General features: G+C 37.4%; 1 protein-coding gene across 50 annotated transcripts in view; it reads left to right on the plus strand.

Annotated features, from left to right (window-relative positions):
• Positions 1–22,047, plus strand: part of TRDN (triadin) — a 415,022-nt gene that overhangs the window by 84,390 nt on the left and 308,585 nt on the right. The window lies entirely within an intron of this gene.

The raw sequence follows: 22,047 nt of genomic DNA on the forward strand, positions 1-22,047 counted from the left end.
TATGAGAGAGAAGCATAGAAATCACTCTTAATGCAACTAGTTATTGGTCCACATAACTAATTGGAGAAGGCAATGGCACCCCACTCCAGTACTCTTGCCTGGTAAATCCCATGGACAGAGGAGCCTGGTAGGCTGCAGTCCATGGGGTCGCTAAGAGTCAGACACGACTGAGCGACTTCACTTTCACTTTTCACTTTCATGCATTGGAGAAGGAAATGGCAACCCACTCCAGTGTTCTTGCCTGGAGAATCCCAGGGACGGGGGAGCCTGGTGGGCTGCCATCTCTGGGATCGCACAGAGTCGAACATGACTGAAGCGACTTAGCAGCAGCAGCAGCAGCAACAGATCATGATCACCTCACTGTTTGGAATAAAATCTGCTTAGTGTATGTATGTTAATTTGGAAAATTTGAATTTATAACTTGTCCAATAAATGATAAATTAAGTAGTGAAACTCAAATGTGGGAATGCCATCTAGAAATGAAAGTGTTTATGAAGCTATTGAGAGGAGAAAGGATGGGTTTCCCTATTCACAAATCCATGATGAGAACCCAAGAACTCAGACTTTGTCATCAAATCTGGGTTTAGAGACTCTAGATTAGTTTATAAATTTCTTGGGATAAAAAGTAAAGTCTTTTTATAGCTGATCTCCAATGGATAGTGCACAGAACATAGTCAAAGTTTAATATAATGAGTTACTAATCATAGTATGGAAATTACAGTTTATGTATATATTTAGTCTATTTAGTTGTGGAAAAGAGGAGGATAAATATTTTCCTACTTATAAATTAAATTCTATGAGAGGCAGTGCAGAAGATGGTGGAGGAGTAGGACGGGGAGAACACTTTCTCCCCCACAAATTCATCAAAAGAACATTTAAACGCCGAGTAAATTCCACAAAACAACTTCTGAATGCCGGCAGAGGACATCAGGCACCCAGAAAAACAACCCATTGTCTTCGAAAGGAGGTAGGAAAAAATATAAAAGACAAAAAAGAGACAAAAGAGGGAGGGATGGAGCTCCGTCCCAGGAAGGGAGTCTTAAAAAGAGAGAAGTTTCCAAACACCAGGAAACATTCTCACTGCCGAGTCTGTGCCGAGCCTTGGAAGCACAGAGAGCAACATAACAGGGAGGAAAAATAAATAAACAATTAAAACCCACAGATTACGAGCCCTATGGTAACTCCCCCAGAGGAGAAGCAGCGCAGACGCTTGCATCCTCCATTAGCAAGTGGGGGCTTGGCAGGGAGGCTCGGCGCAGGCTGCATCACTTAGAGTAAGGATCTGGCCTGAATACCCCGAGCGCTACCTGAGCGAAATAATTTGGGCTAGCAAACCAGACTGTGGGATATCTACCACGCGAAAAGCCAGGCCTAACCTAAGACACTGCCAGGCCCGCACATGGAACAAAGGACTATACAGAGATAGCCAGCTGCAGACCATCCCCCTTCAGTGACAGGCAGCCAGAGCCGGAAGGGGGCAATCACAGCCCCAGAGAGACATTATCTACAAAACTGTAAGCAGGATTCTTTGCTAACTAAAACTTCCTGGGGTTCTGTTGTCTTTCTTGTCTGAAGAGCTGCTTGGACCAGATAACTGTAAGGGCACATAAACGCAGGCCCAAAGACAAGTCTGTCTTGTCTTTCTTGTCTGAGGACGGACCTGGGAAGTGCCTGAACCTGAGGACTACCTGAGTGCCTGAACCTGAGCGGCTTACACCTGGGAGGTGCAGGCAGCCCAGGGCCAGCCACGGATGGTTTCTGGCAGAGCAGCGTGGGCGGGGAGGCTACATGCGCCATGAGCCGGGGCAGGCCCAGTGTGGCTGAGGCACTGCAAGCACACGCCAGTCTTATTTATTTGCAGTGTCCCTCCCTCCCCACAGCACGACTGAACAAGTGAGCCTTAAAAAAAAAAAAAAAAAAAAAGGTGTCCACCACCGTCCCCTTTGTATGAGGGTGGAAATCAGATACTGAAGAGACCAGCAAACAGAAGACACTATAACAGAGGGAACCTCCTTGGAAGCGACGGGCAATAGATTAAAACCCCATGGTTAGTACCAACTACATAGGAAGGGGCCTGTAGATCTTGAGAAATATAAGCCGGAACAAGGAACTAGCAGAAAATGAACTGAACCCACAATACCCACAACAACATCAGAGAAAGTCCTATATATATTTTTTTATTTTTACGATCATTCTTTCTTTCTTTTTTTTTAATTTTTAAAAAATTTTAAGTCCTCTATTACTCCTTTAATTTTCATTTTTATAACCTGCTATTACTTTGCAAAAAAAAAAAAAAAAGACACTTTTTCTTTTAAAAACCAATCTTCATATATATATATTTTTATAACTTTTGTGACCTTGTTTTTTTTTTTCTTCTTTTCTTTAACATTGTATTTTTTGAAATTCCAAACTCTGCTCTAGTTTTTTAATTTTAGCTTTTTGGTATTTGTTATCAATTTTATATCTATATATTTTTTATAACTTTTGTGACTTTTTTTTTCTTTCTCTCTTTCTTTCTCTTCATCTTTTCTTTAACATTGTATTCTGAAATTCCAAACTCTACTCTAGATTTTTAATTTATGCTTTTTGGTATTTGTTATCAATTTTGTACCTATATCTTCTTTATAATTTTTTTGTGACTTTGTTTGTTTTTGCTTTTATTTTTTCTCTTTTTCTTCTTCTTTTCTTTAACATTGTATTTTTGAAATTCCAAACTCTACTCTAGATTTTTAACTTTTACTTTTTGGTATTTGTTATCAATTTTGTACCTATATTTTCTTTATAATTTTTGTGACTTTTTTTTTTCTTTTTCTTTTTCTCTGTTTCTTTTCCTTGTCTTTTCTTTAACACTGTATTTTTGAAATTCCAAACTCTACTCTAGATTTTTAATTTTTGCTTTTAGATATTTGTTACCAATTTTGTACGTTTAAGAACCCAATCTTCAGTACCCATTTTTTACTAGGGAGTGAGATTACTGGCTTGACTGCTCTCTCCCCCTTCAGACTCTCATTTTTTTCCACCAGGTCGCCTGTGTCTCCTCCCTAACCCTCCTCTACTCTACCCAACTCTGTGAATTTCTGTGTGTTCCAGACGGTGGAGAATACTTAGAGAACTGAATACTGGCTGGATCTGTCTCTCTCCTTTTCATTCCCTCCTTTTATCCTCCTGGCCACCTCTGTCTCCTTCCTCCCTCTTCTCTTCTCTGTATAATCTCTGAGCGGTCCAGTTGTGGAGTGCACATAAGGAAGTGATTACTGGTTAGCCCGCTCTCTCCTCTATTGATTCTACCTCATCTCATTCGGGTCACCTCTAACTCCCTCCTCCCTCTTCTCTTCTCCATGTAACGCTGTGAACCTCTCTGGGTGACCCTCACAGTGGAGAAACTTTTCATCTTTAACCTAGATGTTTTATCAATGGTGCTGTATAGAAGAAGTTTTGAGACTACTGTAAAAAAAAGACTGATAACTGGAAGCAGGAGGCCTAAGTCCAAACCCTGACTCTAGGGAACATTAATTGACAGGAGCTCATCAAATGCCTCCATACCTACACTGAAACCAAACACCACACAAGGGCCAACAAGTTCCAGGGCAAGACATACCAAGCAAATTCTCCAGCAACACAGGAACACAGCCCTGAGCTCCAATATACAGGCTGCCCAAAGTCACCCCAAAACCATAGACATCTCATAACTCATTACTGGACACTTCATTGCACTCCAGAGAGAAGTAATCCAGCTCCACCCACCAGAACACTGACACAAGCTTCCCTAACTAAGAAACCTTGACAAGCCACCTGTACAAACCCACACACAGTGAGGAAACGCCACAATAAAGAGAATTCCACAAACTGCCAGAATATAGAAAGGACACCCCAAACTCAGCAATTTAAACAAGATGACGAAACAGAGGAATACCCAGCAGATAAAGGAACAGGATAAATGCCCACCAAACCAAACGAAAGAGGAAGAGATAGGGAATCTACCTGATAAAGAATTCGAATAATGATAGTGAAATTGATCCAAAATCTTGAAATCAAAATGGAATCACAGATAAATAGCCTGGAGACAAGGATTGAGAAGATGCAAGAAAGGTTTAACAAGGACCTAGAAGAAATAAAAAAGAGTCAATATATAATGAATAATGCAATAAATGAGATCAAAAACACTCTGGAGGCAACAAATAGTAGAATAACAGAGGCAGAAGATAAGATTAGTGAATTAGAAGATAGAATGGTAAAAATAAATGAATCAGAGAGGAAAAAAGAAAAACGAATTAAAAGAAATGAGGACAATCTCAGAGACCTCCAGGACAATATTAAACGCTACAACATTTGAATCATAGGGGTCCCAGAAGAAGAAGACAAAAAGAAAGACCATGAGAAAATACTTGAGGAGATAATAGTTGAAAACTTCCCTAAAATGGGGAAGGAAATAATCACTCAAGTCCAAGAAACCCAGAGAGTCCCAAACAGGAGAAACCCAAGGTGAAACACCCCAAGATACATATTAATCAAATTAACAAAGATCAAACACAAAGAACAAATATTAAAAGCAGCAAGGGAAAAACAACAAATAACACACAAGGGAATTCCCATAAGGATAACAGCTGATCTTTCAATAGAAACTCTCCAAGCCAGGAAGGAATGGCAAGACATACTTAAAGTGATGAAAGAAAATAACCTACAGCCCAGATTATTGTACCCAGCAAGGACCTCATTCAAATATGAAGGAGAAATCAAAAGCTTTTCAGACAAGCAAAAGCTGAGAGAATTCTGCACCACCAAACCAGCTCTCCAACAAATACTAAAGGATATTCTCTAGACAGGAAACACAAAAAGGGTGTATAAATTCAAACCCAAAACAATAAAGTAAATGGCAACGGGATCATACTTACCAATAATTACCTTAAACGTAAATGGGTTGAATGCCCCAACCAAAAGACAAAGACTGGCTGAATAGATACAAAAACAAGACCCCTATATATGTTGTCTACAAGAGACGCACCTCAAAACAGGGGACACATACAGACTGAAAGTGAAGGGCTGGAAAAAGATTTTCCATGCTAATAGGGACCAAAAAGCAGGAGTAGCAATACTCATATCAGATAAAATAGACTTTAAAACAAAGGCTGTGAAAAGAGACAAAGAAGGTCACTACATAATGATCAAAGCATCAATCCAAGAAGAAGATATAACAATTATAAATATATATGCACCCAACATAGGAGCACCGCAATATGTAAGACAAATACTAACAAGTATGAAAGGAGAAATTAACAATAACACAATAATAGTGGGAGACTTTAATACCCCACTCACACCTATGGATAGATCAACTAAACAGAAAAGTAACAAGGAAACACAAACTTTAAACAATACAATAGACCAGTTAGACCTAATTGATATCTATAGGACATTTCATCCCAAAACAATGAATTTCACCTTTTTCTCAAGTGTACACGGAAACATTTCCAGGATAGATCACATCCTGTGCCATAAATCTAGCCTTGGTAAATTCAGAAAAATTGAAATCATTCCAAGCATCTTTTCTGACCACAATGCAGTAAGATTAGATCTCAATTACAGGAGTAAAAATATTAAAAATTCCAACATATGGAGGCTGAACAACATGCTGCTGAATAACCATCAAATCACAGAAGAAATCAAAAAAGAAATCAAAATTTGCATAGAAATGAATGAAAATGAAAACACAACAACTCAAAACCTGTGGGACACTGTAAAAGCAATCCTAAGGGGAAAGTTCATAGCACTACAGGCATACCTCAAGAAACAAGAAAAAAGTCAAATAAATAATCTAACTCTACACCTGAAGCAACTAGAAAAGGAAGAAATGAAGAACCCCAGGGTTAGTAGAAGAAAAGAAATCATAAAAATTAGGGCAGAAATAAATGCAAAAGAAACAAAAGAGACCATAGCAAAACTCAACAAAGCCAAAAGCTGGTTCTTTGAAAGAATAAGTAAAATTGACAAACCATTAGCCAGACTCATCAAGAAACAAAGGGAGAAAAATCAAATCAATAAAATTAGAAATGAAAATGGAGAGATCACAACAGACAACACAGAAATACAAAGGATCATAAGAGACTACTATCAACAATTATATGCCAATAAAATGGACAACGTGGAAGAAATGGACAAATTCTTAGAAAAGTACAACTTTCCAAAACTCGACCAGGAAGAAATAGAAAATCTTAACAGACCCATCACAAGCACAGAAATTGAAACTGTAATCAGAAATCTTCCAGCAAACAAAAGCCCAGGTCCAGACGGCTTCACAGCTGAATTCTACCAAAAATTTAGAGAAGAGCTAACACCTATCCTGCTCAAACTCTTCCAGAAAATTGCAGAGGAAGGTAAACTTCCAAACTCATTCTATGAGGCCACCATCACCCTAATACCAAAACCTGACAAAGATGCCACAGAAAAAGAAAACTACAGGCCAATATCACTGATGAACATAGATGCAAAAATCCTTAACAAAATCTAGCAATCAGAATCCAACAACACATTAAAAAGATCATACACTATGACCAAGTGGGCTTTATCCCAGGGATGCAAGGATTCTTCAATATCCGCAAATCAATCAATGTAATACACCACATTAACAAATTGAAAAATAAAAACCATATGATTATCTCAATAGATGCAGAGAAAGCCTTTGACAAAATTCAACATCCATTTATGATAAAAACTCTCCAGAAAGCAGGAATAGAAGGAACATACCTCAACATAATAAAAGCTATATATGACAAACCCACAGCAAACATTATCCCCAAGGGTGAAAAATTGAAAGCATTTCCTCTAAAGTCAGGAACAAGACAAGGGTGCCCACTTTCACCATTACTATTCAACATCGTTTTGGAAGTTTTGGCCACAGCAATCAGAGCAGAAAAAGAAATAAAAGGAATCCAAATTGGAAAAGAAGAAGTAAAACTCTCACTGTTTGCAGATGACATGATCCTCTACATAGAAAACCCTAAAGACTCCACCAGAAAATTACTAGAACTAGTTAATGAATATAGTAAAGTTGCAGGATATAAAATCAACACACAGAAATCCCTTGCATTCCTATATACTAATAATGAGAAAATAGAGAAATTAAGGAAACAATCCCATTCACCATTGCAACGAAAAGAATAAAATACTTAGGAATATATCTACCTAAAGAAACAAAAGACCTATATATAGAAACCTTAAAACACTGGTGAAAGAAATCAAAGAGGACACTAATAGATGGAGAAATATACCATGTTCATGGATTGGAAGAATCAATATAGTGAAAATGAGTATACTACCCAAAGCAATTTATAGATTCAATGCAATCCCTATCAAGATACCAACGGTATTCTTCACAGAGCTAGAACAAATAATTTCACAATTTGTATGGAAATACAAAAAACCTCGAATAGCCAAAGCTATCGAGAAAGAAGAATGGAACTGGAGGAATCAACCTGCCTGACTTCAGGCTCTACTACAAAGCCACAGTCATCAAGACAGTATGGTACTGGCACAAAGACAGAAATATAGATCAATGGAACAAAATAGAAAGCCCAGAGATAAATCCATGCACATATGGACACCTTATCTCTGACAAAGGAGGCAAGAATATACAATGGATTAAAGACAATCTCTTTAACAAGTGGTGCTGGGAAAACTGGTCAACTACTTGTAAAAGAATGAAACTAGAGCACTTTCTAACACCATACACAAAAATAAACTCAAAATGGATTAAAGATCTCAACGTAAGACCAGAAACTATAAAACTCCTAGAGGAGAACATAGGCAAAACACTCTCTGACGTACATCACAGCAGGATCCTCTATGACCCACCTCCCAGAATATTGGAAATAAAAGCAAAAATAAACAAATGGAACCTAATTAAACTTAAACGCTTCTACACATCAAAGGAAACTATAAGCAAGGTGAAAAGACAGCCTTCAGAATGGGAGAAAATAATAGCAAATGAAGCAACAGACAAACAACTAATCTCAAAAATATACAAGCAACTCCTACAGCTCAATTCCAGAAAAATAAATGACCCAGTCCAAAAATGGGCCAAAGAACTAAATAGACATTTCTCCAAAGAAGACATACAGATGGCTAACAAACACATGAAAAGATGCTCAACATCACTCATTGTCAGAGAAATGCAAATCAGAACCACTATGAGGTACCATTTCACACCAGTCAGAATGGCTGCGATCCAAAAGTCTACAAGCAATAAATGCTGGAGAGGGTGTGGAGAAAAGGGAACCCTCTTACACTGTTGGTGGGAATGCAAACTAGTATAGCCACTATGGAGAACAGTGTGGAGATTCCTTAAAAAACTGGAAATAGAACTGCCTTATGATCCAGCAATCCCACTGCTGGGCATACACACTGAGGAAACCAGAATTGAAAGAGACACGTGTACCCCAGTGTTCATCGCAGCACTATTTATAATAGCCAGGACATGGAAGCAACCTAGATGTCCATCAGCAGATGAATGGATAAGAAAGCTGTGGTACATATACACAATGGAATATTACTCAGCCATTACAAAGAATACATTTGAATCAGTTCTAATGAGGTGAATGAAACTGGAGCCTATTATACAGAGTGAAGTAAGCCAGAAAGGAAAACACCAATACAGTATACTAATGCATATATATGGAATTTAGAAAGATGCTAACAATAACCCTGTATACGAGACAGCAAAAGAGACACTGATGTATAGAACAGTCTTTTGGACTCTGTGGGAGAGGGAGAGGGTGGGATGATTTGGGAGAATGGCATTGAAATATGTATAATATCATATATGAAACGAGTCGCCAGTCCAGGTTCGATGCACGATACTGGATGCTTGGGGCTGGTGCACTGGGATGACCCAGAGGGATGGTATGGGGAGGGAGGAGGGGGGAGGGTTCAGGATGGGGAACACATGTATACCTGTGGCAGATTCATTTTGATATATGGCAAAACCAATACAATATTGTAAATTTAAATAAAATTAAATTAAAAAACAAAACAAAAACAGACAATGCAAGACTCTCTCTTTGTGACAAAAACCATGTTTCCACGATGACTTAAGTGGAATGTTTGAGAGTATTTGTTTCAGTGTTTAAAGGAAACCAGTTATATTAAAAATAAATAAATAAATAAAAATAAAAAATAAAATAAATAATAAATTCTATGAGAATATCATATAAGATCACATTCTTCATAAATCAATATCTAGTATTTAATATAGAATCAGTTCATTACTTTTGATTTGAAGTTCCTGGTGGGATTATTTTAAAATTAAGTTTTATACAATGTTTACCATAAATGTCAAATGCACATAAAGCTGTGCATTGTTTCTTAAATTATTGCCTTGCTTTATCCAATCAACAGAGAAACTATTAAATAATTGTTTAGGATGCTTTTTTTAAGTGTCAGTAATGATCATTAGTTCAAACAGTCTTAAGGGATATGTATGTTTAAAACCATGTACACTAATGCCTTCAAGGATTACTAGAAAGAGAATTGACTAAAATCACCTGAATATATTTTCTTAATATTATTGTTCACAGAGTTACATGAGAAAATGGACATTTAGAGAAACATGTTATACACTCTACCTTGTTACAGAACCTATATAATAACGACCCTCAGTTGAAGTGGACCAAAGGAAATATATTTCACTACAATTAACATATTTTATTTAAAACTTTTTCTTTTGTAGAATATCATAGAAACAATGAGTTTTTAATCAGCATGTATTAATTTATAAAACATTTGTAATACATATTCTGCTTTTAAAAGCATATTTTTATATTATTATTTGGGAGAGATTCTATGAGCTTATCTCTACCTTATGGATTATTTTATAAATTTCACATTTTAAAATTTTGTTTTAAGAATTTTTTAATTGTTTTTCTATAATCTAGAATTATATTCTCTAAAAATATTTGATTTTCACCTGTCTAAATGAGTATTAATCTTTTCATTAGTACTCTTTCCCATTCAGATAAATTGAATAATATTTAGCCATTTTATACTACCTAAATTATCAGGTTGTGGCATTATTTATTTAACTGTGTCTATGTGAAACATTTTGTTTATATGTGCTAAAAATGTTGGTTTCATTTGTCCAGTTCTAGCTATTTTTACCAAAATGAAAATTCAACCACCTTGTTATTTATGAGTGGAGTTTGCATTTCTAATTTGATAAGGAATAATTGTCCAGTCACATAATCTCAGGTTTATAGGATTGATTATTAAACAGGTTCTTAATATGGATGATGCTTTAGAATCTGCTCCTCTGTGGTTTATGTTGTTATATAGTGAACTCTGGGAGTTGGTGAGGGATAGGGAGGCCTGGCGTGCTGCGATTCATGGAGTTGCAAAGAGTCGGGCACGACTGAGCAACTGATCTGATCTGATCAGGATATTAAATGTAGTACCTCAATTCATTTCAGTTCAGTCACTCAGTCATGTCCGATTCTTTGCAACCCCATGGACTGCAGCACGCCAGGCTTCCCTGTTCATCACCAACTCCCAGAGCCTACTCAAACTCATGTCCATTGAGTTGGTAATGCCATCCAACCATCTCATCCTCTGTCATCCACTTCTCCTCCTGCCTTCAACCTAGTGTCTTTATATTCTTTACACATATTTATTTTTCAGCTTGTCAAAATTTTTAAATATTAAGTTCTATTGCCAAACACTCCAGGATGAGGATCAAAGGCACCGAATCATTATAAAATATATATTTTTATCATTTGATTACTTAAAACTTCTAACTACGAAAACTAATACCATTGTAAATCACATATTCTAGAACAATTCCATGCTGTGTATGGTGGGTGTGCTTTGTTTACCTGGAATCACCCTGTTCAGTAGTATTCTTCACAGCCGGGTAAACATGGACATGTTATCACCACATCTTCTAAGGGATAAATGAATGCCAGTAGCAGTAAAGGAATCAAATTAATGTGTATGCTTTCCTAAAACTGATCTGCCTAAGAACATCTCCAGAGTTATCAAATACTTATTCTATGTTACAAAATAAAGAAGTATCTTTCACCCATCATCAAATTGCTAGAATGCCAACCAAAGAAACCAGTAGGCTGTCCTGTCCTGTCTTGCATATATCCGCTAAAGGAGAGCGGTGGTGCTGATACTCAGGTTTTCTGTGTCATGATGGGATGGTGTGAAGTCAAAAACAAGGTAGAGTGGGATACAGGAGCAATGGAAAATTTCATTTCATGATTTTGCCTTTTATTTAGCTGAATAATGTGAAAGAATGCAATGCTCTTGAGGGAGAGTCCCTTGAGAACAAAACAAAAAGAATATCCATAGGAAATAAATACTGATAGCTAAAAATGTCTTTTAAAAATTTAAATGTAAGCAGTTCTTTTCAGTTATTTTCAATACTTGTTCCTAGGAAGTATGACTGCTTGGGAAAAAAAAGTGCTTTGAAACAACCAAAGCAGTTTGAGTTTAACACTGACTCTTTTAAATATAACTGGATATTTTCTAAGGCAACCAAACTGTTTAAGACGTGTTGAACAAACCCATGGATGTCAAATTTCTGTGATTCATTTCAGACTAATTCTGAATAATTGAAAAATAAATGTAAAGCCTAATTTATGTAATTATATTATGAAATATTTAATCTAATTGAAGTCAGACCTTATCATATTTTATTTAATGTAAAATGCTTAATATTTTGTGAAGGGCATGGCAACCTACTTCAGTGTTCTTGCCTGGAGAATCCCATAGACAGAGGAGCCTGGCAGGCTACAGTTAGTGGAATTGCAAGAGTCTGAGATGACTGAGCCACTAACATTTTCATTGACAAAAAAATTAAATTATATACTATTTGCAGGACCAATTGACTATGTTTATGTTTATATATATATATATATATATATATATATATGAATGTATGTATATATATGTGGGCTTCCCTGGTGCCACGGTGGTAAAAAATTCACCTGCCAATGCAGGAGATACAGGGGATACAAGAGACATGGGTTCAATCCCTTGGTCGAGAAGATACCCTGGAGTAGGAAAAGGCAACCCATACCAGTATTCTTGCCTGGGAAATTCCATGGACAGAAGAGCCTGGCAGGCTACAGTCCAGGAGGTCACAGACAGTCAGACATGACTGAGCAACTGACCACATACACATACACACACACACACACACACACACATATACATATATATACATAATACATTATGTAACATTTATTCATTATAAGTATTTTCTGCCTCCTATTAACAAAAAACTCACTAAATGCTAGTTGCTCAATAAATATATGTAAATATATGGATTTAATATATATTCTCTTTTGCCTATACATTTTTTTCATGATACCTAACAAAATTGTTGGAGTTATTTCTTTTATATTTAAAACTTTAAAAATTATTCCCTAAAGTGAAGCATCAGAATTTAGTATACTCCTCACATATATATTTCTAGAATATCAAACTTTCAAAAATACTCTTAGCTTTATAAACAGTTCAAAATTTTACCTGACATTAGTTCAAATAAAATAATGTGCAGTAGAATAATGATTTGTCGTGTTGTATAGTTTATTGTAAAATGAACTTATTATATTAAATCCAAATAATTTTCATCTATTTTTAATAATTTATCTTCCAAGTATGTTACAAAATTTATCGCTTTCATAATAATTTCCTAAAAATACCTACTAAAATTGTTTTTGAACTGAAAAGGAAAATTATTTTTATTTTTGACAAGGAGTAAGTTTGATTTGTTCCATGTCCAGTTCTTTCTGTATGCTTCCAGATCTGCATACAGTTAGAACTGGACATGGAACAAATCAAACTTCAGTTCAGTTCACTCACTTAGTCATGTCCGACTTTTTGCGACCCCATGAATCGCAGCACGCCAGGCCTCCCTGTCCATCACCAACTCCAGAGTTCACTCAGACACACGTCCATCAAGTCATGATGCCATCCAGCCATCTCATTCTCTGTCGTCCCCTTCTCCTCCTGCCCCCAATCCCTCCCAGCATCAGAGTCTTTTCCAATGAGTCAGCTCTTTGCATGAGGTGGCCAAAGTATTGGAGTTTCAGCTTTAGCATCATTCTTTCCAAAGAAATCCCAGGGCTCCTTGTCAAAAAAACAAAACAAAACAAAAAAAAACAGACTGGTTCCAAATAGGAAAAGGAGTACATCAAGGCTGTATATTGTCACTCTGCTTATTTAACTTATATGCAGAGTACATCATGAGAAATGCTGGGCTGGAAGAAGCACAAGCTGGAATCAAGATTGCCAGGAGAAATATCAATAACCTCAGATATACAGATGACACCACCCTTATGGCAGAAAGTAAAGAACTAAGGAGCTTCTTGATGAAAGTGAAAGAGGAGAGTGAAAAAGTTGGCTTAAAGCTCAACATTCAGAAAACGAAGATCATGGCATCCAATCCCATCACTTCATGGCAAATAGATGGGGAAACAATGGCAACAGTGGCTGACTTTTTTTTTGCGGGGGTTGGGGTGGCTCCAAAATCACTGCAGATGGTGACTGCAGCCATGAAATTAAAAGACGCCTACTCCTTGGAAGGGAAGTTATGACCAACCTAGACAGCATATTAAAAAGCAGGGACATTACTTTGTCAACAAAGGTCCATCTAGTCAAGGCTATGGTTTTTCCAGTGGTCATGTATGGATGTGAGAATTGGACTATAAAGAAAGCTGAGCACCGAAGAATTGATGTTTTTGAACTGTGGTGTTGGAGAAGACTCTTGAGAGTCCCTTGAACTGCAAGGAGATCCAACCAGTCCATCCTAAAGATCAGTCCTGGGTGTTCATTGAAAGGACTGATGTTGAAGCTGAAATTTCAGTACTTGGCCACCTGATGGGAAGAGCTGACTCATTTGAAAAGCCCCTGATGCTGGGAAAGATTGAGGGCAGGAGGAGAAGGGGACAATAGAGGATGAGATGGTTGGATGGCATCACGGACTCAATGGATGTGGGTTTGGGTAGACTCCGGCAATTGGTGATGGACAGGAAGGCCTGGCGTACTGTGATTCATGGGTCGCAAAGAGTCAGACATGACTGAGTAACTGAACTGAACTGAACTGAAGTTTGATTAGAGTAAGAAATTTGAAAACAAAGGCTGACTTTGCCCATTAGTTAACATAGCAAACATTTTCCATAAATTAAGTGAGCAGCAGCACCAAAGTTTAGATGAAATATACCTACAGCAGGAATTATATCTGAAACATAAAGCAATAGCACTTTTTCAAAAATTATTACAGTTTACAAATTTTATTGAGATAATTAACATACAATATTATGTTAATACAACATAGTGATTCATTGTTTTTATGCATTATGAAATGATCACTGCAGTAAAACCAGTTATTATTTGTTGCTATACAGAGTCGTAACAATATTGACTATATTCCCTACGTGTACATTATATTCCTCTGATCATTTATTTTACATTAGAGGTTTGTACCTCTTAATCTCTTTCATCTATTTCATCTGGCCCTCGCCCCACCACCCCTTGTAGTCTCAAGCTTGTTCTATCTTTTGGAATCTAAAAACAAACAAAACAAAGTAGAAACAACAAAAGACAAGTAATCCAGTTTAAAGAATGGGCAGAGGAGCTAAATAAATATTTTTAAAACAAAGTTTAAAATATGTGTCTATTTAGCATAGGCATCTTAGCATTTTTCTATTTCTTTTTCAAAAGTAAAATACTGGTTACTCTCAAACCTAATTGATTTTTCTTTCATATTTTTGAGATTGCATAAGCATTCATGAAAAGTATAATTTTTGTTGAGGATAAAGCTTTTTAACTTTTTTGTACTAACATGTCTAAGTACAACATAATGGATATATTTATCTCTTTTTACAGTTTATTTTTACTTAATTCTTAGTCTGTAATAAGTCTGTATATAATAATAATCATTACAGCATTTATGTTCCTTGAAATATGTGATTTTAGGAGACAATAATTGTCTTTTAACAAGAAACTACATCTTATAATGTCATTTCCTGACATTCAGCTTTAAAGATAAGGCAGAATACTTTTAGTCCTTCAGAACCATACATACCAGTTTTGGGGGAAGGAAAAATTGGTCTTCAATTTTAGGGATATAGAGGCCGTATGAGATAAATCATCACCTGCCTTTAAAGAAAGAACCCAAATCCCCTCTATATTATGTTGAATTTCCTTTTTTCCCAACTGTTTGCTCTATGAACCAAGGAGCTGTCTTGAAGTTTGAACAGGACTCAAATATGAAGGCTGATATTCTGTGAGATTGTTCCTGATGCATGCCAATGGCAGAGAAAGAGGCTCTTCTTAGAGCAAAACAAATTACATCTCCTTATAATCGTGTTTTAAAGTTTCCGTAAAGCTCCTGGGGTTGAAAGAGTCCAGTAAATTTAAACTCAGTTCTTTCATTGTGTATTTTTCTCACTTTATTGAAATCTGCAATAGCTCTTTGCAGTCAGGGTGAATAAGAAAGAGCCAGGAAATTTGAGCATCATAAATATTCAAGACTCTAGGATTAGGCCATTCAGAAGGTTGTATCACGTCATCAGGAGTAAGATAGATGGACACGTTTCTGTGCCAGAGATTTCAATGCATCAATCTTTGCTGGCAGCTTCGGTGCCTTACACCAGGCTGAACATAAAGTGTCTGAAAAATACTGTGCATGAAAAAAGGAGGAGAATGGAAAGGTGACTAAACTTGTTAAAATTCATAGCCCCAGAATATTGGTTACCAGGTTGGCCCTAGTAACACTGTTAAGTATATACATTTATCTTTGGACTGCTTATCTAAATAAGTCCAGATCAAAACTCAGCCCCATTACTGCACTACTGCATATTCCCTTTAGGCTGCAGAAGGAACTCAGTGCTTTATTTTCTGCTTGTCTTTCCCAATATTGATCAGGCCTGTGAGGACAGGAAGCAAAATCCAGAGACAGACAGTGGGCCTGGAGATGGGATTAGATTGAAAAAGACTGAGGAGACTGAGGTAAAGTGAGATCTAATGAATGATCCAGAGATTCACTTTGCTAGGGAGTTGTAGCTGTAGCAAATTGTGGACCCAGAAGAGCTCATTTCTACCAAGGCAAGCAAACTGGAACTAGAATGGTGGATATAATACTAGTAACGCTGGAGCTTAACAAGCTGGTGGAAGCAAAGGATTAAATTTTGGTGCCAACATCATGGAGAATAAAAAGGCTGAGACAACTCAGCTGTGGTCCAACCATTTTAAGTAGTTCCTTTTGGAAATAAGATTGGATAAGTAATTTAAGAGTCTATGAGTGAGAATAAAATTCAAGATGCCAAGGGAATATTTCATGCAAAGATGGGCACAATAAAGGACAGAAATAGTAGGGATTTAGAAGCAGAAGATATTAAGAAGAGGTGGCAAGAATACACAGAAGAACTGTACAACAAAGATCTTCATGACCCAGATAACCACTATGGTGTGATCACCCACCTAGACCAGACATCCTGGAATGTGAAGTCAAGTGGGCCTTAGAAAGCATCACTACGAACAAAGCTAGTGGAGGTGATGGAATTCCAGTTGAGCTATTTCACATCCTAAAAGATGATGCTGTAAAAGTGCTGCACTCAATATGTCAGCAAATCTGGAAAACTCAGGAGTGGGCACAGGAATGGTAAAGGTCAGTTTTCATACCAATCCCAAAGAAAGGCAATGCCAAAGAATGTTCAAACAACCACACAAATGCACTCATCTCATATGCTAGCAAAGTAATGCTCAAAATTCTCCAAGTCACGATTCAGCAGTACGTTAAACGTGAAATTCCAGATGTTCTAGTTGGTTTTAGAAAAGGCGGAGGAACCAGAGATCAAATTGCCAACATCCTTTGGATCATCGAGAAAGCAAGACAGTGCCAGAAAAACATCTACTTCTGCTTTATTGACTATGCCAAAGCCTTTGACTGTGTGGATCACAATAAACTGTGGAAAATTCTGAAAGAGATGGAAATACCAGACCACCTGATCTTCCTCCTAAGAAATCAATATGCAGGTCAAGAAGCAACAGTTAAAACAACATGGAACAACAGACTGGCTCCAAATCGGGAAAGGAGTCCATCAAGGCTGTATATTGTCACCCTGCTTATTTAACTTATATGCAGAGTACATCATACGAAATGCCAGGCTGGATGAAACACAAGCTGGAATCAAGATTGCTGGGAGAAGTATCAGTAACCTCAGATATGCAGATGACACCACCCTTATGGCAGAAAGCGAAGAATTAAAGAGCCTCTTTATGAAAGTGAAAGAGTAGAGTGAAAATGGCTTAAAACTCAACATTAAGAAAATTAAAATCATCGCCTCTGGTCCCATCACTTTGTGGCAAATAGATGGGGAAATAATGGAAACAGTGAGAGACTTTGTTTTTTGGGATTCCAAAATCACTGCAGATGGTGACTGCAGCCATGAAATTAAAAGATGCTTGCTCCTTGGAAGAAAAGCTGTGACCAATCTAGACAGCATATTAAAAAGCAGAGACATACTTTGCCGAAAAAGGTTCATGTAGTCAAAGCTATGGTTTTTCCAGTAGTCATGTATGAATGTGAGAGTTGGAATACAAAGAAAGCTGAGCGCTGAAGAATTGATGTTTTTGAACTGTGGTATTGGAGTCCCTTGGACTGCAAGGAGATCCAACCAGTTGATCCTAAAGGAAATCAGTCCTGAATATTCATTGGAAGGACAGATGCTGAGGATGAAACTCCAATGCTTTGCCCACCTGATGTGAGGAACAGACTCATTGAAAAGACCCTGTTGCTCACAAAGATTGAAGGGGACGACAGAGGATGAGATGGTTGGATGGCATCACCAAGTCCATGGACATGAGTTTGAGCAAGCTCCCGGAGTTTGTGAAAGATAGGGAAGCCTAACGTGCTGCAGCCCATGAGGTTGCAAAGAGTCAGACACAACTGAGCGACTGAACTGAACTGAGTTAGAGGGTGTTAGGTTTTTATGTTTTCTAGATTCTTCTCTCTTCCGATTCTGCATGTTCCCTCTTTCAACATCATGAGACACTAAGGTGCTGCATTGAATTGCCAGCAGTTTGCTAAAAGTTTTACCTATTCCAGGTTATGTTTCTCCTTTTAGAAAGGTTTGTTGAAAAATGCAACAAATGATTTAAAAGAAGCAAAGCAGAAAAACCATCAGGGATTCTCAACTCTGCATCAGATTCAAATGCTGTCTTAATTAAACTTATATTTTCCACAAGAGACTTAAGCCCATTTCAGACTGACTGACTGGAAAAGGTTATTGGTTCAAGTGACTAAAATTTACAAAAGTAGAACTGGCTTTAGGGATGTCTGCTGCTGCTGTTGCTGCTATGTCGCTTCAGTCATGTCCGGCTCTGTGTGACCCCATAGATGGCAGCCCACCAGGCTCCCCCGTCCCTGGGATTCTTTAGGCAAGAACACTGGAGTGGGTTGCCATTTCCTTCTCCAATGCATGGAAATGAAAAGTAAAAGTGAAAGTGAAGTCATGTCTGACTCTTCGGGACCCCATGTACTGCAGCCTACCAGGCTCCTCTGTCCATGGGATTTTCCAGGCAAGAGTACTGAAGTGGGGTGCCATTGCCTTCTACATTAGGGATGTCTAGATACAGCTTTTTATATAGTGTTATTAGTAAATCTTTTCTTCTCATTTAGTGATTCTGCTTTCCTTTGTCTGCTTTGTTTGCTTGATTCTCTGGCAACCTTTCCTGTCCTGGTTGCAATTATGGTTACCAGAAATTTGAGGCCAAAATTACTACTTTAACAACTCTAGAGAGGAGCCCGTGCTATTTCCTATCTGTTTCAGCAAAAGCAATGTAGTTGACTCATTGATCCATATTGAGTAACATATTCTTGTTACAAGCAATCAGGGAGTCAGGGATATGCAACAAGCACTTTATCAAGACCTAGGGAATAGACCCACTCTTGAAACTAAAAATTAGGTTTGTGTGTTTAGTCACTCAGTTGTGTTTGACTCTGCGAAAATTAGGTTTAGTATCACCCAAATACTTGTATTGATATTGGAAAAGGATTAGTTCCTAAGACTAAAAGAGGGTCACTGTTATAATAATTGATTCCATCAGGAAAGTTACAACTGTCCAAAATACCTAATTTTTACTTTTATTTTTAATTTGAAATCCCAGATCACTTCCCACCTCAGAATTTCCAGAGTTTGAGTTGTATTTTTTAAATCTCCACAGTGTGCTTCTAATGCACACTCAGGTTGAGAACCATTGCAACCCAGTGATTAATTCTAAAAATAAGAGATTTGGGGGATTCCCTGGTGATTGAGTGGTTAGAGCTTGCTGCTTTCACTGTCAGGGCCCGGATTCAATCCCTGCTTGGGGAACTAAGATCCTACAAGCCATGAGGCAAAGCCAAAAAAAAAAAATTAAGAAGTTTTGGTAGCTTAGATGGTGAAGAATTTGCCTGCAATGCAGGAGACCTGGATCTGATCCATGGGTCTGGAAGATCCGCTGGAGAAGCAAATGGCTATCCACTCCAATATTCTTGCCTAGAAAATTCCATGGACAGAGGGGTCTGGCAGGCTACAGTCCATGGAGTTGAAAAGATTCGGGCGTGAATGAGCAACTAACATGCTTTGTGATACCAGTAAGGGAGACAGTTGAGGATAAGCGGATAACTGCATATTTTGTTTACACATAGTGACTGTTCTTATATATGAATTTGCTGTTAAGAAAATACTAAACTGTGAAGGATAAAATAAAAACTAATTCTATATCATTGTCGCATTGACCTAGATCATTGAAATAACTCTTGATAATTGATGTTCATCAGCTGAACACATCAACATTTTTGAACATGACTGAGATAGCCTCTAATAAACACAACGAAGAGATGTTTGTGTTAGTTCCCTTTCTGCTATTAACCTACCTACTATGGTTAAGTTACTTAACCTCAGTGGTTCTCAGTTCTCACATCTACAAAACAAAGATGCTAGATTTACAGATGACCAGGTCCTTTCCAGCTATGATATTTTTTGATTCTATTGTTGAATTGTGCAGTCATATGTTAATAATTTTTCTATGAGTTTCAACTGGACTAGGACCTTTGACTCAAAATGTGCTTAATGGGACAGTAGTTTTAGCATCACCTGGAATTTAGGAATGCAGAACCAGTCTCCATCTAGACCAAATGAATCAGAATCTACATTTTAAGAAAATTCCCCAGGCAAAGGAATATCGGTTTAGACAGTAGGTTCTACTTCTGATGTGGTTCTGAAACTACTTCAGAGTTTATTTAAATTGGAGATTCCTAAAAGGTTTCTCACCATGAAAAACACATTACATTTGTTCTACAGCTAGGAATATGTTTTAAAATTTCTCCAGATGAATCTGACATATAGCCACATTGATCTTGTCTAGTATATCATCAAATATGAAACACACATATGAACCGAGACAAAACCTCATCCAAATCTGTAAACTCCACCAGTAATTATCTTCAAAAAGGTATTATGTAATCATTTCCACCTCTGTCTGGTTTATAAACACATGGGAAATAGTTTCTCATTTTATTTTGTTGTTGTTCAGTCTTAAAGTCCTGTCTAACTCTTTGTGACCCCATTGCCTGAAGCACACCAGGCTTTTCTGTCCTCCACTATCTCTCAGAGTTTGCTCAGATTCATGTCTGTTGAGTTGGTGATGCTGACTACCTCATCTTCTGCCATTCCCTCTCCTTTTGTCTCTAGTCTACCCAGCATCAAGGTCTTTTCCAATGAGTAGGCGCTTCACATCAGGTGGCCAAAGTATTGGAGCTTCAGCATTGGAGGAACAGTCCTTCCAGTGAATATTCAGAGTTGATTTCCTTTAGAATTGACTGGTTTGATCTCCTTGTAGTACAAGAGACTAAAGAGTCTTATCCAGCACCACAATTCAGAAGCATTCATTCTCTGATGCTTAGTCTTCTTTATGGTCCAATTCTCACACTCATACCTGACTATTGGAAAAACCATAGCTCTGACTGTAAGAACATTTGTCAGCAAAGTGATCTCTGTGCTTTTTAATACACTGTCTAGGATTGTCATAGCTTTCCTTCCAAAGAGCAAGCATCTTTTAATTTCATAGTTACAGTCACTGTCCAGAGTGATCTTGGAGCCCAAGAAAATAAAATTTGTCACTGCTTCCACTTATTCCCCTTCTATTTTCTGAAGTGGTGGTACTGGATTCATGATCTTAACTTTTTTAATGTTGAGTTTTAAGCCAGCTTTTTCACTCTCTCTTTCACCCTCATCAGGAGGTTCTTTAGTTCCTCTTCATTTTTTGCCATAAGAGTGGTATCATCTGCATATCTGAGGTTGTTGATATTTTTCCCAGCAATCTTGATTCCAGTTTGTGATTCAGCTAGCCCTTCATTTCACATGATTCACTCTGCATATGAGTTAAATGAGCAGATTAACAATTAGATAGCCTTGTCATGCTCCTTTCCCAATTTGGAACCAGTCAGTTTTTCCATGTCCAGTTCTAGGTGTTGCTTCTTGACCCGCATACAGGTTTCTCAACACACAGGTAATGTGGTCTGGTACTCCTATCTCTTTAAGAATTTTCCTCAGTTTTCCTTTGACTGATCCACAAAGTCAAAGGCTTTTGCATTGTCAATGGAACAAATGTTTGGTTTTTTTTTTTTTTTTTATTCCCTTGCTTTCTCTATGATCCAACAAATGTTGGCAACTTCATCTTTGGTTCTTCTTCCTTTTCTAAACCCAGCTTTACATCTGGATGTTCTCAGTTCACATACTGTTGGAGCCTAACTTGAAGGATTTTGAGCATTACCTTGCTAGCATGTGAAAGAGCACAATGGTTTGCTAGTTTGAACATTCTTTGGCATTGCCTTTCATTGGGACTGAAATGAAAACTGACCTTTTCCAGCCCTGTGAGCACTGCTGAGTTTTCCAAATTTTCTGTCTTTTTGAGAACAGTACTTTAACAGCATTGTCTTTTAGGATTTTAAATAGCTCAGCTGAAATTCCATCAGCTCCACTAATTTTGCTCATAGTAATGCTT

The sequence above is a fragment of the Bos mutus genome, chromosome 9, assembly GCF_027580195.1.
Source record: "Bos mutus isolate GX-2022 chromosome 9, NWIPB_WYAK_1.1, whole genome shotgun sequence".
In the NCBI taxonomy this organism is placed as follows: Eukaryota; Metazoa; Chordata; class Mammalia; order Artiodactyla; family Bovidae; genus Bos; species Bos mutus.